Below are 20644 nucleotides of genomic sequence, written 5' to 3' on the forward strand. Positions count from 1 at the left end.
GGTAGGGGAGTAGGCCTGGGTAGGTGACCGGGGGTGTCTGCTGGGACCTGAGGCCTGTCGTAGCTGACATAAGAGGCCAGCGTCTCTTTAAGACTAAGGCCTGCTGCCCAAGGTCAGATACTGATAGCCTGGTCATCTCTGGAGAAGACGCTTATGCCCTTTGTGTGTTAATTATCAGCCAAGCTGGAGCCCGCTCTCCTCCTTCTCCCAAAGCCTCAGGCAGGTGGGATCTGTCAATAAGGTTCCGGTTGTTTATTTCACGAACAGTGTATTTTGCTTGAGCATATAGTGTGTTCTGTATTCAGAAATCCAGTTGCCTTCAGGGCCTGTCGGCCAGGCTGGGGAACCACTCAGTCTGGCAGGGCGAGCTGGGTGGTTTGTACTGTTTTGGTCATGTCCTGGTCTCACCACAAACTCCCTCCAGGGTAATTACTAAGGTGGAGGAACACCTTACTAAACAGCTGGGAAGCATGACTATTAAGGAGCTTCCAGAGATGAAAATTTATTTCTCACCTGTGTGGTTTCCAGAGCCTCGTGGGACTGAAGCATGAGTGGCTTCCAGTAACCTGTGGAGAGCACAGAATCCAGGGGGCCAGATGGTGTTCCGGGCTGTGGTTGTGCTGACTCCCTGCCTCTAGGGCTCCAAAGAAACCAGCTTCTAGAGAATTACACCCCCACCAAAGTACTAGTTTACTTGTTCTTTACCTTTTCTATAGCATTGAGTGTCTTTACTCACTTTCGGTACATTAGTCTTCTCTTGGCATCACCCCCAGTTGTCAGGAAGACCCTTGTGGCATAATGATGGAGCACAGCTCTGGTAAGGATCTTGGTAGTTGCCTTTCTGCTGTAGATGCTGGTTCAAGAGGTTCCTTACTCACCAAATCCTAGCTACAAGCCTTTGTGTGGGAAGTGGTTCCTGACCTGCTGTGACAGGCTTCTCTATGGGAAGAAGTGGCCCAGATTCACCGAGGTGACTTTTTACGTCACACTTTAGCCCTCACCCCCATTCACAAGTCTCTGCCTCGGCAACTGTCACTCTCGGGAAAGAGTCCTTTCTTCAGATATGGTGGCTTTGTTGTGTTCTGCTCCTTTGGGGGCTAAAAAGGAAAGATTCCTATTTTTACCTGTTAGTCTATTATGCTGTTGATTATTAAATCATTATGTTTCCAGTGGGATCCACGTGGTCTCTGAATTCCTATTTCAAAAAATGTCTGTCTCCACTGTAGCACTTCATTTTGTGATGTCTCGTCCTCCAGTCTTAAAATAAGTAGAACAGAAAGATTCACTTTATGTTGTATCTGTCAAAAATCTGAAAGGATTCATTTTCAATTAGGATTCTATTGGAGTTCGGTTGCCTTTGCTAATAAAAGACCAAGGTTTCTGCTGGAAGGTAATTCATTGAGATTACACATCTTAATTGTTTTGATTAGAGTAAAAAAATGTAGGTGTCACTAAGCAGAGTGAATCCCAACCTATAATTCATAATTGTAGAATGATGAATGTGAGCCTTGTTCCTAGATCCCCCAAGTGAGCCATAAAAACTGTGCTTAGAAAACAAAGTTTGAATTCTATGCTAATAGTTACTACAGGGAATAGTCCCTTTACTTAAGAATAGAAGTGACCAGAATAAGGATGGAAAGTAGTTTGATCTATGTTACATTGGTGATGTATCGGAGGGTAGTGAGAGGAGCCTGGATGGGCAGGGTCAGAGTAGAATAATAATGTTAACTACTATTTTTAGCACGCCTTTGATGTGTGAGGCTCTGGGCTTGACCTTTTTCATCATTTGGGGCGTTTTGGCAACCAGCAGCAGTTAACCCTACAAAGACTGGCTTGTGCAAGATGGAAATTTGTTATCTCCCGCAGCGAGAAGTACAGAAGTAGGGTAGATTCCCAGGTTGGTTGGTACAGATTGTCAAAAATATTATCAAGGGTTCGGGTGCTTTCTGTTTCTTGGTCCTGCCTCCCTGAGGGTGTTGGCAGTGGTGACCTCAGAGTGAGAAGATGGCTTCATATCCAGAGACGACATCCCAATGAGGTACAACAAACAAACAAACAGCGGGGCTATTTCATAGTCCTTGTTTTATTTTCTCCTGCACTGATTTGTCTTTTTGTTTTGAATTGGGGAAGTCCTAAAAATATCTTGGATATTCATTTTCTGTGCTTTCAAGAGGTTTTCTCTGCTGAGTGTGTGGTTTATCTTTTTGTTTTGTCTCCTGTATCTTTGGTAATAGATTGTGTGGTCATAATGTATAGCTATATATAATAGATATAATAGAGTCTTAAAACTTTTAATCTGTTCAAATTTGTCAATATTTTTTAATGTTTGTTTACATCTTGTTTCAGAATTCCTCCTTTAACATGTTATCAAGTTATTATGCTATATTTTCTGAGGCTTTTCTTGTCGTATTTAAGTTTTAATCCATATAGTATTTATTTTTGTGATTTGTGTGAAGTAGGTTTCTAATTTTATTTCTTCACATATGCACTGCCAGTTAAGATGGTAGAGTGATTGAATAGTCCATTCTTTCTCTTCTTTTTAATGTTCATAGGTTTGTTACTAGTTCTATCCAGCTACACTGATCTACTTTCTATCTCTGCATTAATAATGCATATTTTAATATTTAATTGCTATGGTTTTATAAGCCTTAATTTCTTGTAGGTGAAGACACCTTGATATGCGTTTTCAAAATTGTCTTTCATATCCATTTCCCTCCAAGAAGTTCAGGACCACTTTGTTGAAAGTTCTGTGAAAACTCTGTTGCATCTATGGTTTTGTTTCTTCACCATTCCTAATTCGTACCATTTGAATAGTTTCCTTAAATAATTTTGCCAGAAGTGTGTCCTTTTTTTAGTCTTTTCAAAAATTTGTTTTTGTTTTTGTTGAATCTTTCTAATTTGTATTATAATTTCTTTTTTGAACCAGGAAGTATTCAGAATTGGCTTTTTAATTCTCATTTTTATCGCATTTTGGTCAGAAAACATGTTCTGCAAGATGTAGATTTTTTTTTTTTTGAGGCATGTTTAGTGGCTCATTCTACTGTCAATTTTTGTAAATGTGCCATGCGTGCTTGGAAAGCATATGGTTTCTTTGTTGTCTTCAGGGTTCTATAAATGACCATTTAATCAGTTACTGAGAAATCTAAAATCCCCTACTAAAATTGTGAATTTCTAGGTTCTTTCCAGTAAATCCATTTTGTTTGTTTGTTTGTTTGTTTTGAAACTATGTTCCTAGGGGCATAAAGGTTCAAAATTGTTATTATTTTTCTGGAAAGGATTGTTCCTTTCATTATTAGACAATAAGCCTCTCTCTCCCTCCCTCTTAAAGTTGATTTTACTGATGATGGTATGTTTATATGAGGCTTTGCTGCTGTTATTGTTAGTATTTTTCAGATATTTCCTCCCCCTCAATTCTTTTACTTTCAATTTGTCTGTGTCACTATGCTTTAGGTGAGCCTCTCGTTAACAACATATAACTAGAAATTCAATATACAATCTGTAAGTCTCTGTATTTTATTTGGGAAGTTGAGTTTCTTTACATTTTTTATGATTACCATTATACTGTATTTCATCAAATCTAAGTTGCCATTTATTATAAGGTGCAACACCATTTTAGTTATCATTAAGAAACAGAAAAAATATTGCAATTAAACAGTGACTCAATGCTTATTTGGAACTTATTAAAGAGGTATTTTAGAATTAATTATAAATACTTAAAAATCATATATTAATCTTATGCATAAATATAAATGAAATAAATCAATTGTTATTTCTCAAAATTGTCACAGTCAGTGTCTAACTCTTCTCAATTAGTTTTTGACTCAGAGTCACCAATGTTTGTGCTTTTCCAGACCCTATCACCCTCCATGCTATCAAAAGCAGCAATTCTCAAAAGAACTAAAAGCCATTAGAATTGGCTGTTAAGCTGGCTTTGCAATTATGTAGAACAAACCTCTTTTGGAGTCTAGCTTTGGGAATGTTGTTAAACCTGTTTTATTCGTCACCTTCTCACTCCTTCCTCACGACTGTTTGGATCTTAAGAGTTAAAGTACTGCTCCACCATTGTTTTTAGGATTTTGTTCTGAGATGCTGACATCCATTCTGCAAGTTTTGCTGTTGGCTCTTCTGATGTTCATGTGTGTAGTCATTGGCGTCCACATCACAGGTCCTGCATGGCCAACAGGGATTTTAAAACACCATCAGTTGAAATATGCATTCTGATTTCAAAGATGTTAAAATGTGAACACATGTGCACCTTAGAAATGATGAAACATTTTATAGTTTATTTACATAAAGATATAAAAGTTATTTTTATGCTTTATTCTGCTTTCTCTTTGACATACCTTTTTTTTCTGGAGTATTTTTACCTCCTTTCCTGTCTTCTATTGGATCAAGTTTTCTTTACTTTTTTTAATTAAAAAAATTTTTTTTATTGGAGTATAGTTGCTTTACAATGTCGTGTTAGCTTCTGCTGTACAGCAAAGTGAATCAGCTATACGTATACATATATCCCCTCGTTTTTAGGTTTCCTTCCCATTTAGGTCACCACAGAGCATTGAGTAGAGTTCCTTATGCTATACAGTAGGTTCTCATTAGTTATCTATTTTATACATAGTAGTGTGTATATGTCACTTCCAATCTCCCAATTCATCCCACCCCACCTTTTCCCCCTTGGTGTCCATACATTTGATCTCTACATCTACGTCTCTATATCTGCTTTGCAGATAGGTTCATCTGTACCATTTTTCTAGATTCCACATATATGTGTTAATATACGCTATTTGTTTTTCTGATTTGCTTTACTCTGTGTGACAGTCTCTAGTTCCATCCATGTCTGGAAGTTACACATTGTTTTTTTCTTTTAAGTAAACTTTACATTTTTAGCATTGATATTTGCCTTGGTAAAGTTAATCAATATCTCTATTCAGCTCTTTAATAATTCACTAAATTGATTGCTTTGTCTCTACTTCCTCCTCATTTAATGTGTTATAGTTCTCTAGTATTATAGTTCCAACTTGTTTTGAACTGGCCAAGTTGGTGGTATTCATTACTAGTGTTGTGATTTTTATGATCAATACTCACTCAGATTTACACCTTGAAGAGTACCTTTGCTCTTTATATCTGCTTCTTCAAAATGTATTGCTTCTTCCTTGTGAATACAGTTTCCTTCTTCCTGAGATACATCTTTTAGTTTGAAAATGTCTGTATTCTGCCTTCGCTCTTAAATGATAGCTTAAATGAATGTAGAATTTTGGGGGAGAGGGATATGTGATTTCTAGCACCAGGTGTGTAGTGTAAATGGGGTTCTAGTCCCTCCCACGCCCTCAGTTTGCAAAACAAGCTCATTATTGCTGTCTCCTGTTCAGGTCAGCAGGCAGGGCTTTCTCAGTCCCTTTCACTGAGATGGAAGCCTTTCCATGGCTCTGGCTTAATTCCACATGTCAGTCCCACTAGACACGTGGAGTCAACCCACTTCCTGACCTTCCAGCCTGCTCACCCCTCCAGCTTTCAGGCCCCTCTTTATTGTTTGCTGTTGGGAATTTCTCTTTCTATCTTCTGAGTTCAGGTCTGCATTACATTTTTATCTTGCATTTCTAGGTGTACCGTGGCAGGAATGTTTTACATTGGCCCTATCTGACTTTCCATGGACCCTATGAGAATACTGCATTTTTCTTTATACAATGTATTTTTTAAATATTAAAAATAGTTAAGATTATATTAAAAGGAAATTCAAGTGTTCAGTTCAACTTCTGGTTCCATGGAACCTTGGCTTTCTACAAAATATGGTCTTTTAATGACTGCCGTATTGTATGATTTTGAAATCCATGGTTAAGCGACTGTTTGGGCATGAGATCCCAGCCCTGGAGTGGAGAAAACAGACTTCAGGCAGGACGTCGCCCCTTAAGGTTTACCAGCCTACGGCAGACACACACCCGAGGTATCAGAAATTTGCTCCCCATGCAGGCTCTGAGTTGTCACTCTCAGAGCAGCCAATGCACTTCTCCAGGCTATGATTTGTAGCTTCTGAGAGGCTAGATTAGAAAAAAAGTGGTCTAAAGGACAGAGCAGTTAATTATTAGGCAGAAAAAAAAATCTTTTTGTATGCTTATTAGCTAGTTGACTTTCTTTTTCTTTCATGTAAAAGGAAATGACCTCCTTATTTTTCTATGATGTGATATCAAGGAAATGAAAACTGTCCTAGCCCACTGGAGGAGTATGAAATGGTGTAGCCAATTGGATACCATCTCTTTCAGTCAGTTAGCTTTTGGTGTGTAACAAACAGTTGCAAAACTTAGTGCTTTAGAAACAACACACATGCTCCACGTGAGCTCTCATCCTCCATGAGGCTTGCCCAGGCTTCTTCCAACAGTGATGTCAGCCTTCCAGATAGAAACAGAAAAAAAGGGAAGCTCACTGCACAAGCCCTTGTCAAGGCCCTGCTTGCATTATGTTGGTTAAAGTCCCGTGGCCCAAAGCAAATCGGATGATTTGCTTTGAGGAGATGAAAGTCACATTGCAAAAGAGCATATGTGTAGGGATGGAGATAACCTTTAGGCCATTGTTGTAAACTGCCATTCTATAAAATAAATACACTCTTTTTGGTGTCTGTATGTTAGACATCTACAAGGGTGTTTATCTCACTGTCTCTTTGTATGATAGAAAAACACTGGGAACTACTGAAATGCACATTGGCTGGGGAGTGATAACAAAAGCATCTGTGCTATTGAATACCATAACGCAGTTGAAGAGCATGTGATAGATTCGGGAGTACTGTCCTAAAAAGACATATCTTTAAATGAAAAAAGCCAGTGGCTGAACCATACAGACCTCACACCTCCCACCGTACGCAAAAACTAAATTCCTGCAGATACATTATGTCACGTCATGCATGCGCGTGACAAAATGTCAAGAAGTATACCCTCTAGATGGAGAATAGCAGTTACTGCTATGGAGGGAGTGAGCTTGAGCGGCGGTCAGGGGGAATTTTATTTATTTTGGAGGGGTATCACTTGAATTTTTTACCAAATGAATGCCCTCACATGCTGCTTATTTAACAATGAATAAAATTTGAATTTGAACCTAAAGAAAGGAATAACAGTATGATTCTCACCAGCTGGGCTTCAGTCTCATCATTCAAGCAACCGTGGACATGGCGGTGCTCCTGGGCCCTGAGACTCTCTTCTCCTTTCCTCCTTCTCTCAGTCATACTTGCTGCTTGGTGGGAGTGTTTCAAACTTAGTAAACCAGATACAAGTCAGGGCAAGATTCTGGAACTTACCCTCTTCAAAATACACCATTCAGCCTAGTCATCCTGGTGCCCAAAGTGACAGCCAGCATAACTCCTATTGTGTAGTTTTGGGGTCCTGGCTTCAAATGCCAGGCAAAATGTTATAGTATCATTTTTTCCTAAATGATTTCAACATCATCTGAAATAAGTTGATCACTAATTTTTTGTGAAACATTAGTGTCTAGTGAATTATAATTTTGAGGCTGACACAAGCAGAGATTTAATTGTTGACATATCCTGTTCATTCCAGTCAAAACCTTTATCTTCTAGAATTTCTGAGGTTTCCACAGCGTAGTGTATAGTTAGTCCACTGTCCGCAGGGACTGACTATTTATTATTCTCTGTCTACACCACCCCTTTGGGGTTCTGTGGGAAACGAGTAATGCCAGATAAAATACCGCAGTCATCTCTTTGGCATGCCCATGCAACTTACACAACGCGGCGCGAGGGGTGCCCCATCTTGCTGACCAGTTAGAATAGAAACAAATAGAAAATAGGAGTAAAAACTCATAACAGTTATAACTATTAGTTTCAGAAACCACTGCATGTTGGTGACGATAGTTATGTAGTATTTTTTAAATTGATTCTTTGTATCTGTGCCTAATGATATGTTTATGTTATTGACTTATTATCTTGAAGAGAAAATTTAAAACTACCGTGACAAAACAAAGTTTTTAAGAAAATCTGTGTCAACTTTCAGGTTTTAAACTTCTGTGCTCCTTTCCTGTCCTACTCTTTTTCTTGTGTCTAGGTATGTACCGTTTTACTGTAGAACTCACATACGCACACACACACACACACACACACACACACACACTCCATTATTTACTAGAGCTCTGGAGAAGAGCTGTTTCCCATAAGGATAAAGCAGGTGTGCCCTCCTCATTGACAATTATGACTCATGTCATTATTCTACATTTGGAGGGACTGTCTAATCTCTGAGGAAATGTTAACCTCTTAGATTTTTTGGTTTGACATCACAGAACCAATGATACTAATTGGGTGCGGACACACCTATGAATTATGAGACGTAGCATGTAGGTGATTTCCATAAATCTTCTAGAGTGAGGGGTGTGTGTGGGGTTCCTATTTCGATGATAACTCTTAGAGCATCATGTGTCATTGGTAAGTACTGGAGTTCTTATTTGGTGAAATAATATTGCAGCCAATGCCGTTGGTATTTTGCTGTCAATATTTTAAAATTTCTTCCACACTAGATAAAATAATTGGTTAAAAATCAGAAAACTATTAAAACATTTCACAATTTATAAGATGACTATTATTTATTGGCAGCAACAGAAAGCAAAGCAACTGGTCTGACAAAGAACATTCTGGACAAGCAAAGTCAGGAAAGTGTAATTGGTCAAAATGTTTCTTGTATGTCAATGAAATACTAATATATACATAAAACTTTCCTTATTAATAAATTCATTTATTGTTAAATATTTGGATGTTATAGTGAGAGTTCTGTAAATATTTAACTCTGAAGTCTACTCAATTTGCCTAAAAGTGAATGACATTATTTTATAGCCACATTTTTAGTCCAAATAAATGAATGCAGTTTAATGTTTATGTCAACTCCACCACTAAAAGTTTCAGTTAATACTGACATGTTAGTTTCTGGGAGGGTGTTTATTCTGAAGGTCCAAATTTTCATTCAGCAAAGGTGATCCATCTGGTAGAGTTTGGTTGACACTGGTTTCATGTTTAAAGTGTATTTCATCCAATAATACGACGTTAAAAGAGTATAGAGTTGTGCATGTAGGAAATACTGGTTCTGAGGTTCTTCTCCGAACTCCGTTCATTATCTTATATACTGTATTACTGACACACAGCTATCTGTGTGTGATAACTTCCAGCTCTGGAATTCCCCCTCACTTCTGTTTGCCTCCTCCTGGGTTTATTTACATGTGGGCATTGCTGCTAATTAGCTTTGGGAGGGAGGAGGGAGATTTCTATACATCCTCTTGGTGTGGCCCCGTGAAGAGATGGTCCTCATACCTGGAAGAGCTTCAGCTTTCACTCATTACCTTCAGTAAACACAGCCTGTCCCTTTAGTGACCAACTGCTGCTTTCACATCTTCTAGTGAAGAGCTGAGCAATTTGCCAAATTAATTTTCTCCCCTTCAAGGTAGTTCTTGGTGGGTAATGCCTATGTATATACCCTCTTAACTGGATGACTTCTTAAAAGTATGCTTTACAAGATGGAAAAGTTAACGATGAAAAAGGGCCATATTTCCTGCCCCTTCATGACTGCTTTTTATAGTTTATTGAAAATTGCGTTCTTGGGGTTACATTGTGGGAATGTTTTCTGAGACCTTTGGCCAGTTTTGAATTCACTGAAAGGCAGATATATTGACTTGTTTACACTTGAGTGTTTTTGTCTGGTCACCTGACTGTAAGGAGGAAGACATTAGGTTCTGAAAACATTCTTTCTAGGCGTTTCCAGAGAGAACAGTCCTGCCACCATGTTCTCACTCACAGTGTTTGGGTTCCTTTCTGTCTAGACAGGGTTCTCATGGTTGTAACATCTAGGGGTTCCTATTTAATTCTCCCCTCCCACCCCGCCCCGGCAAAAGCTGTGATGAATTTTCCCTAAGTCAGCACTGACTAGATGAGATTCTGTGTCTACATGAGCTTCCTGGGAAGGTTAACACACGCTGGCTCTTGAAATCTCTTTAGGGCAGTCACAGGAATTTTACTCAGATTTCCTTCCACATACAACATCAATAAATATGGAAATGAGGCTGCAAATCTCACTTCTGATGAAACAATATGCTGCCTAAATTCAGTTAATTGTAAGGTACTTAGTGCTGAAAGACAAAGATATGCTAATCTTATTCAAATATGCCTGGTTAAATTTAGCTATAAATTCCATTCAGGGTCTCCTGCTTTATACATTGTTCCAAGTCAGAATGTCTGGAAAGAAACCACCCACTATGCAGGATACAGAATTAGTAATTTGGAAAGGTGAAAAGTTTAATTATGAGTCTATCTTCTGGGGAAAAAGGGAAACAAGGCTGAAATCTTAAAAAAATTTTTTTGTTTGTTTAGATTAAACCAACTGAAGGGCACTCTCACATTGTTTACATTTATATTACTCTGACAGTCAGAAAAGCTTTTAACATTTTTTCTGTTTCATTTGAATTGAAGTTGTTTTTAATATATACAAATGAGGGAAAGAGCCTTAACTAGAGTTCAACACTGTTTAGACAGACTTGATCAATTTTTAATTTTCCAGATAATTAAAGAGTAGAGCATATTGAATTGTGGCTAAAGGCTTGGCCACGGATTTAGAGACCAAGGATTTCAATCCTGACTTCTTTGCTCATCGTGTAACTTTGTAGGCATTACGGAGCCTCTCAATAGCCCAGTTTCTTTGTATGTAACCCGGGGTAAAATAAGTTAATAGCAAGTTTCCTCGCTATCAGAAAGAAGAGTGTTCCCATGAAAGCTTTCGTAGGCTGAAATGGCATAAATTGAGAAGCAATTACCTCAGGACACATCTTGCTAACAAATGCACAAAACAAATGGAGATCAGGCACAGATGCTCACAGACCCAGTTCAGAGCTCTGGCGGCTTAATGCTGAATGTGATTCCCTGGAAGGAGCTTGGCGGTGCTGCCCTTAGCGCCTCTGTAACAGCCCGCTGCACAACACGTGCTGAACAGTATTTTTACTTTTTGCTTTTTTTCCTAAAAGTAAAAATCCTCCTAGAATTTCTTTCAGTTATCAAAAACCAGTGCTAGTGAGGGTTTTTTTTTTTATAAAAGCAAAGTGGCATAAAGTGAACTTCCGAAATGCAAGGGATACCTGTATTTAAAAAGGGCTTTTATTTTAATTTATTCTTGTAAAAGAAATATACACTCATATATAGAGTATAAATATAGAGTATTTACAAACATTCACATATAACATTTATAAAATTTGGATAAACACAAATATATATTTACACAGACACACACACACACACACACACGCATGCACCACTACCATCCATAATCCAACCACTCAGATATAACCTCTATTCCATTTTGGCTATATTCCAGCCTCTTAGCCGTTCATCCTATGCATGAATTAACAAATATTAGATTTTTTATAACCTATTTTTTATAAGCTTCTGTATCCAAGTGCTATGTAATTACTATGTTTGAGCATGTTCTGAAAGCAGTATATTTTTACTTCCTCCCCCTACATTTTATGTTTTTGATGTCATATTTTACAACTCTTTGTTTTGTGCATCCCTTAACTAATTATTGTATATATAGATGATTTTATTACTTTTGTCTTTTAACCGTCATACTGACTAGAGAGATGGTTGATCTGCTACCTTTACTGTATGTTTGCCTTTAGCAGTGAGATTTTTCTTGCAGAAGTTTTATATTTATATTTATGGCTTTTTCTGTTTAAAGAAGTCCCTTTAACATTTCTTGTAAGGTCAGTTTACTGGTGTTGAACTCCTTTACCTTTTGCTTGTCTGGGAACTCTTCGTCTCTCCTTCAATCCTGAATGATGATCTGGGCAGATAGAATATTCTTGATTGTAAGTTTTTTCCATTCAGCCCTTTGAATGGCACAATGGTGCCTTTCCTTTTTGATCTGTAAAGTCTGCTAATAGTCTTCTGAAGTCTCCACGTTACTTTGAAGTCTCTCTCTTTATCTTTGACTTTTGACAGTTTAATTATAATGTGTCTTGGTGTGGGTCTTTAGGACTCATCTTGTTTGGGACTCTCTGTGCTTCCTGGACCTGTGTATCTCATTCATTGCATTGGAGAAGTTTTCAGCCAATATTTCCTTGTGTACATTTCTACCATTTTCTCTCTCTCCTCTGGGACCCGTATAATGAAAATGTCAATATGTCTGATGTTGTTTCAGATGTCCTTTAAACTATCCTCATATTTTTCCATTTGCTGTTCTGACCAGGTGATTTCCACTAATCTGTCTTCCAGATCACTGATTTGTTCTTATGCATCATCTAGTCTGCTCTTTGTTCCCTCTAGTGTATTTTTCATTTCAGTTTTTGTATTCTTCCACTCTGACCTGTTCTTTCTTATATTTTCTGTGTCTCTACTGAAGTTTTTTTTTTTTTTTTACATCTTTATTGGAGTATAATTGCTTTACAGTGGTGTGTTAGCTTCTGCTTCACAACAAAGCAAATCAGTTATACATATACATATGTTCCCATATCTCTTCCCTCTTGCATCTCCCTCCCTCCCACCCTCCCTATCCCACCCCTCCAGGCGGTCACAAAGCACCGAGTTGATCTCCCTGTGCTATGCAGCTGCTTCCCACTAGCTATCTACCTTACGTTTGGTAGTGTATATATGTCCATGCCTCTCTCTCGCTTTGTCACAGCTTACCCTTCCCACTCCCCACATCCTCAAGTCCATTCTCTAGTAGGTCTGTGTCTTTATTCCTGTCTTACCCCTAGGTTCTTCATGACATTTTTTCTTCTCTTAAATTCCATATATATGTGTTAGCATACAGTATTTGTCTTTCTCTTTCTGACTTACTTCACTCTGTATGACAGACTCTAGGTCTAACCACCTCATTACAAATAGCTCAATTCCATTTCTTTTTATGGCTGAGTAATATTCCATTGTATATATGTGCCACATCTTCTTTATCCATTCATCCGATGATGGACACTTAGGGTGTTTCCATCTCCGGGCTATTGTAAATAGAGCTGCAATGAACATTTTGGTACATGACTCTTTTTGAATTCTGGTTTTCTCAGGGTATATGCCCAGTAGTGGGATTGCTGTGTCATATGGTAGTTCTATTTTTAGTTTTTTAAGGAACCTCCATACTGTTCTTCATAGTGGCTGTACCAATTCACATTCCCACCAGCAGTGCAAGAGGGTTCCCTTTTCTCCACACCCTCTCCAGCATTTATTGTTTGTAGATTTTTTGATGATGGCCATTCTGACTGGTGTGAGATGATATCTCATTGTAATTTTGATTTGCATTTCTCTAATGATTAGTGATGTTGAGCATCCTTTCATGTGTTTGTTGGCAGTCTGTATATCTTCTTTGGAGAAATGTCTATTTAGGTCTTCTGCCCATTTTAGGATTGGATTGTTCGTTTTTTTGTTATTGAGCTGCATGAGCTGCTTATAAATTTTGGAGATTAATCCTTTGTCAGTTGCTTCATTTGCAAATATTTTCTCCCATTCTGAGGGTTGCCTTTTGGTCTTGTTTATGGTTTCCTTTGCTGTGCAAAAGCTTTTAAGTTTCATTAGGTCCCATTTCTTTATTTTTGTTTTTATTTCCATTTCTCTAGGAAGTGGGTCAAAAAGGATCTTGCTGTGATTTATGTCATAGAGTGTTCTGCCTATGTTTTCCTCTAAGAGTTTTATAGTGTCTGGCCTTACATTTAGGTCTTTAATCCATTTTGAGCTTATTTTTGTGTATGGTGTTAGGGAGTGATCTAATCTCATACTTTTACATGTAGCTGTCCAGTTTTCCCAGCACCACTTATTGAAGAGGCTGTCCTTTCTCCACTGTACATTCCTGCCTCCTTTATCAAAGATAAGGTGACCATATGTGTGTGGGTTTATCTCTGGGCTTTCTATCCTGTTCCATTGATCTATCTTTCTGTTTTTGTGCCAGTACCATACTGTCTTGATTACTGTAGCTTTGTAGTATAGTCTGAAGTCAGAGAGCATGATTCCTCCAGCTTCGTTTTTCGTTCTCAAGATTGCTTTGGCTATTCAGGGTCTTTTGTGTTTCCATACAAACTGTGAAATTTTTTGCTCTAGTTCTGTGAAAAATGCCAGTGGTAGTTTGAAAGGGATTGCATTGAATCTGTAGATTGCTTTGGGTAGTAGGTCATTTTCACAATGTTGATTCTTCCAATCCAAGAACATGGTATATCTCTCCATCTATTTGTATCATCTTTAATTTCTTTCATCAGTGTTTTATAATTTTCTGCATACAGGTCTTTTGTCTCCTTAGGTAGGTTTATTCCTAGATATTTTATTCTTTTTGTTGCAATGGTAAATGGGAGTGTTTTCTTGATTTCACTTTCAGATTTTTCATCGTTAGTGTATAGGAATGCCAGAGATTTCTGTGCATTAATTTTGTATCCTGCTACTTTACCAAATTCATTGATGAGCTCTAGTAGTTTTCTGGTAGCATCTTTAGGATTCTCTATGTATAGTATCATGTCATCTGCAAAGAGTGACAGTTTTACTTCTTCTTTTCTGATTTGAATTCCTTTTATTTCTTTTTTGTCTCTGATTGCTTTGCCGAAAACTTCCAAAACTATGTTGAATAAGAGTGGTGAGAGTGGGCAACCTTGTCTTGTTCCTGATCTTAGTGGAAATGCTTTCAGTTTTTCATCATTGAGCATGATGTTGGCTGTGGGTTTGTCATATATGGCCTTTATTATGTTGAGGAAATTTCCCTCTATGTCTACTTTCTGGAGGGTTTTTATCATAAATGGGTGTTGAATTTTGTCAAAAGCTTTCTCTGCATCTATTGAGATGATCGTATGGTTTTTCTCCTTCAATTTGTTAATATGGTGTATCACGTTGATTGATTTGCGTATATTGAAGAATCCTTGCATTCCTGGAATAAACCCCACTTGATCATGGTGTATGATCTTTTTAATGTGCTGTTGGATTCTGTTTGCTAGTATTTTGTTAAGGATTTTTGCATCTATTTTCATCAGTGATATTGGTCTGTAGTTTTCTTTCTTTGTTACATCGTTGTCTGGTTTTGGTATCAAGGTGATGGTGTCCTCATAGAATGAGTTTGGGAGTGGTCCTCCCTCTGCTATATTTTGGAAGAGTTTGAGAAGGATAGGTGTTAGCTCTTCTCTAAATGTTTGATAGAATTCGCCTGTGAAGTCATCTGGTCCTGGGCTTTTGTTTGTTGGAAGATTTTTAATCACGGTTTCAATTTCAGTGCTTGTGATTGGTCTGTTCATATTTTCTATTTCTTCCTGATTCAGTCTTGGCAGGTTGTGCATTTCTAAGAATTTGTCCATTTCTTCCAGGTTGTCCATTTTATTGGCATAGAGTTGCTTGTAGTAATCTCTCATGATCTTTTGTATTTCTGCAGTGTCAGTTGTTACTTCTCCTTTTTCATTTCTAATTCTATTGATTTGAGTCTTCTCCCTTTTTTTCTTGATGAGTCTGGCTAATGGTTTATCAATTTTGTTTATCTTCTCAAAGAACCAGCTTTTAGTTTTATTGATCTTTGCTATTGTTTCCTTCATTTCTTTTTCATTTATTTCTGATCTGATTTTTATGATTTCTTTCCTTCTGCTAACTTTGGGGATTTTTTGTTCTTCTTTCTCTAATTGCTATAGGTGCAAGGTTAGGTTGTTTATTTGAGATGTTTCCTGTTTCTTAAGGTAAGATTTTATTGCTGTAAACTTCCCTCTTAGAACTGCTTTTGCTCATTCCGTAGGTTTTGGGTCGTCGTGTCTCCATTGTCGTTTGTTTCTAGGTATTTTTTGATTCCCTCTTTGATTTCTTCAGTGATCACTTCGTTATTAAGTAGTGTATTGTTTAGCCTCCATGTGTCTGTATTTTTTACAGATCTTTTCCTGTAATTGATATCTAGTCTCATAGCGTTGTGGTCGGAAAAGATACTTGATACGATTTCAATTTTCTTAAATTTACCAAGGCTTGATTTGTGACCCAAGATATGATCTATCCTGGAGAATGTTCCATTAGCACTTGAGAAAAATGTGTGTTCTGTTGTTTTTGGATGGAATGTCCTATAAATATCAACTAAGTCCATCTTTTTTAATGTATCATTTAAAGTTTGTGTTTCCTTATTTATTTTCATTTTGGATGATCTGTCCATTGGTGAAAGTGGGGTGTTAAAGTCCCCTACTATGAATGTGTTACTGTGGATCTCCCCTTTTATGGCTGTTAGTATTTGCCTTATGTATTGAGGTGCTCCTATATTGGGTGCATAAATATTTACAATTGTTATGTCTTCTTCTTGGATCAATCCCTTGATCATTATGTAGTGTCCTTCTTTGTGTCTTCTAATAGTCTTTATTTTAAAGTCTATTTTGTCTGATATGAGAATTGCTACTCCAGCTTTCTTTTGGTTTCCATTTGCATGGAATATCTTTTTCCATCCCCTCACTTTCAGTCTGTATGTGTCTCTAGGTCTGAAGTGGGTCTCTTTTAGACAACATATATATGGGTCTTCTTTTTGTATCCATTCAGCCAGTCTATGTCTTTTGGCTGGAGTATTTAATCCATTTACATTTAAGTTAATTATCGATATGTATGTTCCTATTCACATTTTCTTAACTGTTTTGGGTTTCTTATTGTAGGTCTTTTCCTTCTCTTGTGTGTCCTGCCTAGAGAAGTTCCTTTAGCATTTGTTGTAAAGCTGGTTTGGTGGTGCTGAATTCTCTCAGCTTTTGCTTGTCTGTAAAGGTTTTAATTTCTCCATCAAATATGAATGAGATCCCCGCTGAGTAAAGTAATCTTGGTTGTAGGTGTTTCCCTTTCATCACTCTCAATATGTCCGCCACTCCGTTCTGGCCTGCAGAGTTTCTGCTGAGAGGTCAGCTGTCAACCTTATGGGGGTTCCCTTGTGTGTTATTTGTTGCTTTTCCCTTGCTGCTCTTAATAGTTTCTTTGTGTTTGGGGGTCTCCTTTTTGCAGGCTGCAGGTTCGTAGTTCCCGTTGTTTTTGGTGTCTGTCCCCAGTGTCTAAGGTTGGTTCAGTGGGTTGTGTAGGCTTCCTGGTGGAGGGGACTAGTGCCTGTGTTCTGGTGGATGAGGATGGATCTTGTCTTTCTGGTGGACAAGTCCACGCCTATTGGTGTGTTTTGGGGTGTCTGTGGACTTATTATGATTTTAGGCAGCCTCTCTGCCTATAGGTGGGATTGTGTTCCTGTCTTGCTAGTTGTGTGGCATAGGTTGTCCAGCACTGTAGCTTGCTGGTCGTTGAGTGAAGTTGGCTGCTGGTGTTGAGATGGAGACCTCTGGGAGATTTTCGCCGTTTGATATTATGTGGAGCTGGGAGGTCTCTTGTGGGCCAGTGTCCTGAAGTTGGATCTCCCACCTCACAGGCACAGCACTGACTCCTGGCTGCAGCACCAAGAGCCTTTCATCCACACGGCTCAGAATAAAAGGAAGAAAAAGTAGAAAGAAAGAATTAGTAGAAGTAGAAAGAAAGAAAGAAAGAAAGAAAGAAAGGAGGGAGGGAGGGAGGGAGAGAGGGAGGGAGGGAGGGAGGAAGGAAGGAGGGTAGGAAGGAAGAAAAAAAGAAGGAAAGAAGATAAAGTAAAATAAAATAAAGTAAGATAAAATAAAATAAAGTTATTAAAATAAAAAGTAATTATTAAGAAAAAAAATTTTTTTAAAAAACCAACCAAACAAAAAAAAACGGACGGATAGAACCCTCGGACAAATGGTGGAAGCAAAGCTATACAGACAAAATCTCACACAGAAGCATACACATACACACTCACAAAAAGAGGAAAAGGGGAAAAAATCATAAATCTTGCTCTCAAAGTCCACCTCCTCAATTTGGGATGATTCGTTTTCTGTTCATGTATTCCACAGATGCAGGTACATCAAGTTGTTTGTGAAGCTTTAACCCTCTGCTTCTGAGGCTGCTTGGAGAGGTTTCCCTTTCTCTTCTTTGTTCTCACATCTCCCGGGGCTCAGCTTTGGATTTGGGCCCGCCCTTGCGTGTAAGTCGCCGGAGGGCGTCTGTTCTTCGCTCAGACAGGACAGGGTTAAAGGAGCAGCTGCTTCGGGGGCTCTGGCTCACTCAGGCCGCGGGGGGGGGGGGGGGGGGGGGGGGAGGCTGGGGAGGCAGGAGCATGGAGGCGGGGCGACCCTGCGGCGGCAGAAGCCGGCATGACGTTGCACCAGCGTGAGGCGCGCCGTGCGTTCTCCCGGGGGAGTTGTCCCTGGATCCCGGGACCCTGGCAGTGGCGGGCTGCACAGGCTGCCCGGAAGCGGGGTGTGGATAGTGACCTGTGCTCGCACACAGGCTTCTTGGTGGCCGCAGCAGCCTTAGCATCTCATGCCCGTCTCTGGGTTCCGCGCTTTTAGCCGCGGCTCGCGCCCGTCTCTGGAGCTCCTTTAAGCAGCGCTCTTAATCCCCTCTCCTCGCGCACCAGGAAACAAAGAGGGAAGAAAAAGTCTCTTCCCTCTTCGGCAGCTCCAGACTTTTCCCCGGACTCCCTCCCGGCCAGCCGTGGCGCACTAACCCCTGCAGGCTGTGTTCACGCCGCCAACCCCAGTCCTCTCCCTGCGCTCCGACCGAAGCCGGAGCCTCAGCTCCCAGCCCCGCCCGCCCCGGCGGGGGAGCAGACAAGCCTCTCGGGCTGGTGAGTGCCGGTCGGCCCTGACCCTCTGTGCGGGAATCTCCCCGCTTTGCCGTCCGCACCCCTGTTGCTGCGCTCTCCTCCGCGGCTCCGAAGCTTCCCCCGTCCGCCACCCGCAGTCTCTGCCCGCGAAGGGGCTTCCTAGTGTGTGGAAACCGTTCTACCTTCACGGCTCCCTCTCGCTGGTGCAGGTACCGTCCCTATTTCGTCTCTGTTTTTTCTTTTGCCCTACCCAGGTACGTGGGGACTTTCTTGCCTTTTGGGAGGTCTGAGGTCTTCTGCCAGCGTTCAGTAGGTGCTCCGTAGGAGTTGTTCCACGTGTAGATGTATTTCTGGTGTATCTGTGGGGAGGAAGGTGATCTCCGCGTCTTACTCTTCCGCCATCTTGCCGGAAGCTCTCTACCGAAGTTTTTACTGTATTCCTCCATTCTTCTCCTGAGTTTGGTGAGCATCTTTATGACCATTATTTTGGACTCTTTATCTGTAAGATTGCTTATCTCCATTTTGTTTAGTTCTTTTTCTGAGGTTTTTTTTTTTGTTCTTTTGTTTGGAACATATTCCTTTGTCTCATTTTGTCAAATTTTCTGTGTTTGTTTCTATGTATTAGGTCAGCTACATCTCCTGTCTTGAAGAAGTGGCTTATGTCCAAGGTGTCCCGTGGGGCTCAGTTGTGCACTTCTCCTTGCTCACCAGAGCCTGGTGCTACAGGAGTGTACCCTGGGTGGGCTGTATGTACCTTCCTGTTGTGGTTGGGCTGTGATTACTGTAGGCATCCTAACGTGTGGGGCTAGCCCTGGCTCAAGTGCCTGCAAAGTTTGGCAGTGACTGTTGTGGGTACCCTTATGTATGGGGCTGGCCCCTGTGGTGGGAGCTGCTTTGGGGGGATGCTGGCCTTGTCTGAGGACACCCACAGGTTGTTGGGCAGGGGGCCACTTTAGAGGGGCTCCAGCACCAGCCAGGGGCACCCACTGGGTCTAGTGGGGCAGGGGACCACTTTGGTGAGACTTTGGTGCCAGCTGAAGGCACCCACCAGGTCTTGGGGCAGGAGGCCACTTTGGAGGAGTACAGGCTGTGGTGGGTTCATAGGTAAATGTGGGGTGGAGTGAACAGTGCTAGTAGGGTAGATGGGAGAGTCAGAAATGGCGCCCCTCAGTGACAGGCAAGGTAAGTAGAAGGTGAGCAACCGCCCCCCAAAAAAAACCTGGCACCCATCAGCACCTCTGTACCCTCCACAAGTCCCTGCCTCTTGGTCACACACCCTAAAATTAGTCACTGAATCTCCTTCCTGTACAATCCAGGCATTTTTCAAACTGCTGCCTTTGTGCTGGGGCTCAGAGTGAGGGAGTTTTTGCACACACCGTTTAAAAGCAAAATTTCCGTTTCCTCCAGCTCTCCCCTCTGGCCCTTCGGGATGTAAGCCCCCTGCTGGTTTTCAAAGCCAGACATTATGGGGGCTCATCTTCCCGGTGCAGGTCTCCTGGGCTGAGGAGCCGGATGCGGTGTTTGGACCCAATGCTCCTTAGGGAGGATGCATGAGGCTGTGGTATCCCTCCCACCCGTGAGTCACTGCGCTGGAGAATGCTTCTGACCAGACCACATCTCCACCCTTCGTACCCTTCTCAATGTGGCTTTTTCTTTTTATCCTTAGCTGTGGAAAATCCTTTCGGCTAATCTTCTGGTCATTCTCAGAGATGGTTACTCTCTACGCAGCTGTAGTTTTGGTGTGTCCGTAGGAAGAGGCGAGGCGCAGTCAGTTTTGTGCAGGTGTAATCTGATGGTGGAATCACCTCAGCCCATGACTTACTCCTGTCTGTAGTCTTGCAGCTTCCTGAGTGGGTACCCAACCGTGGGACCTGTCTCACACTCAGGCATAAGCAGCCAGGGAGTGTGTGTGTGTGTGTGGAGGGGGGAGGAGTTAATGGGGAGTATCACCTGAGGGGCCACCCTTGACCAACAGGGGCAAAAGCCACTGAATGAATGTTTCCCTTTACCTCCCCCAGGCAGACAGTTCTGACACGCATCTCAGTAAGGCTCCTCAG

This window comes from Leucopleurus acutus, assembly GCF_964270905.1.
Source record: "Leucopleurus acutus genome assembly, chromosome: 1".
Lineage (NCBI taxonomy): Eukaryota > Metazoa > Chordata > Mammalia > Artiodactyla > Delphinidae > Leucopleurus > Leucopleurus acutus.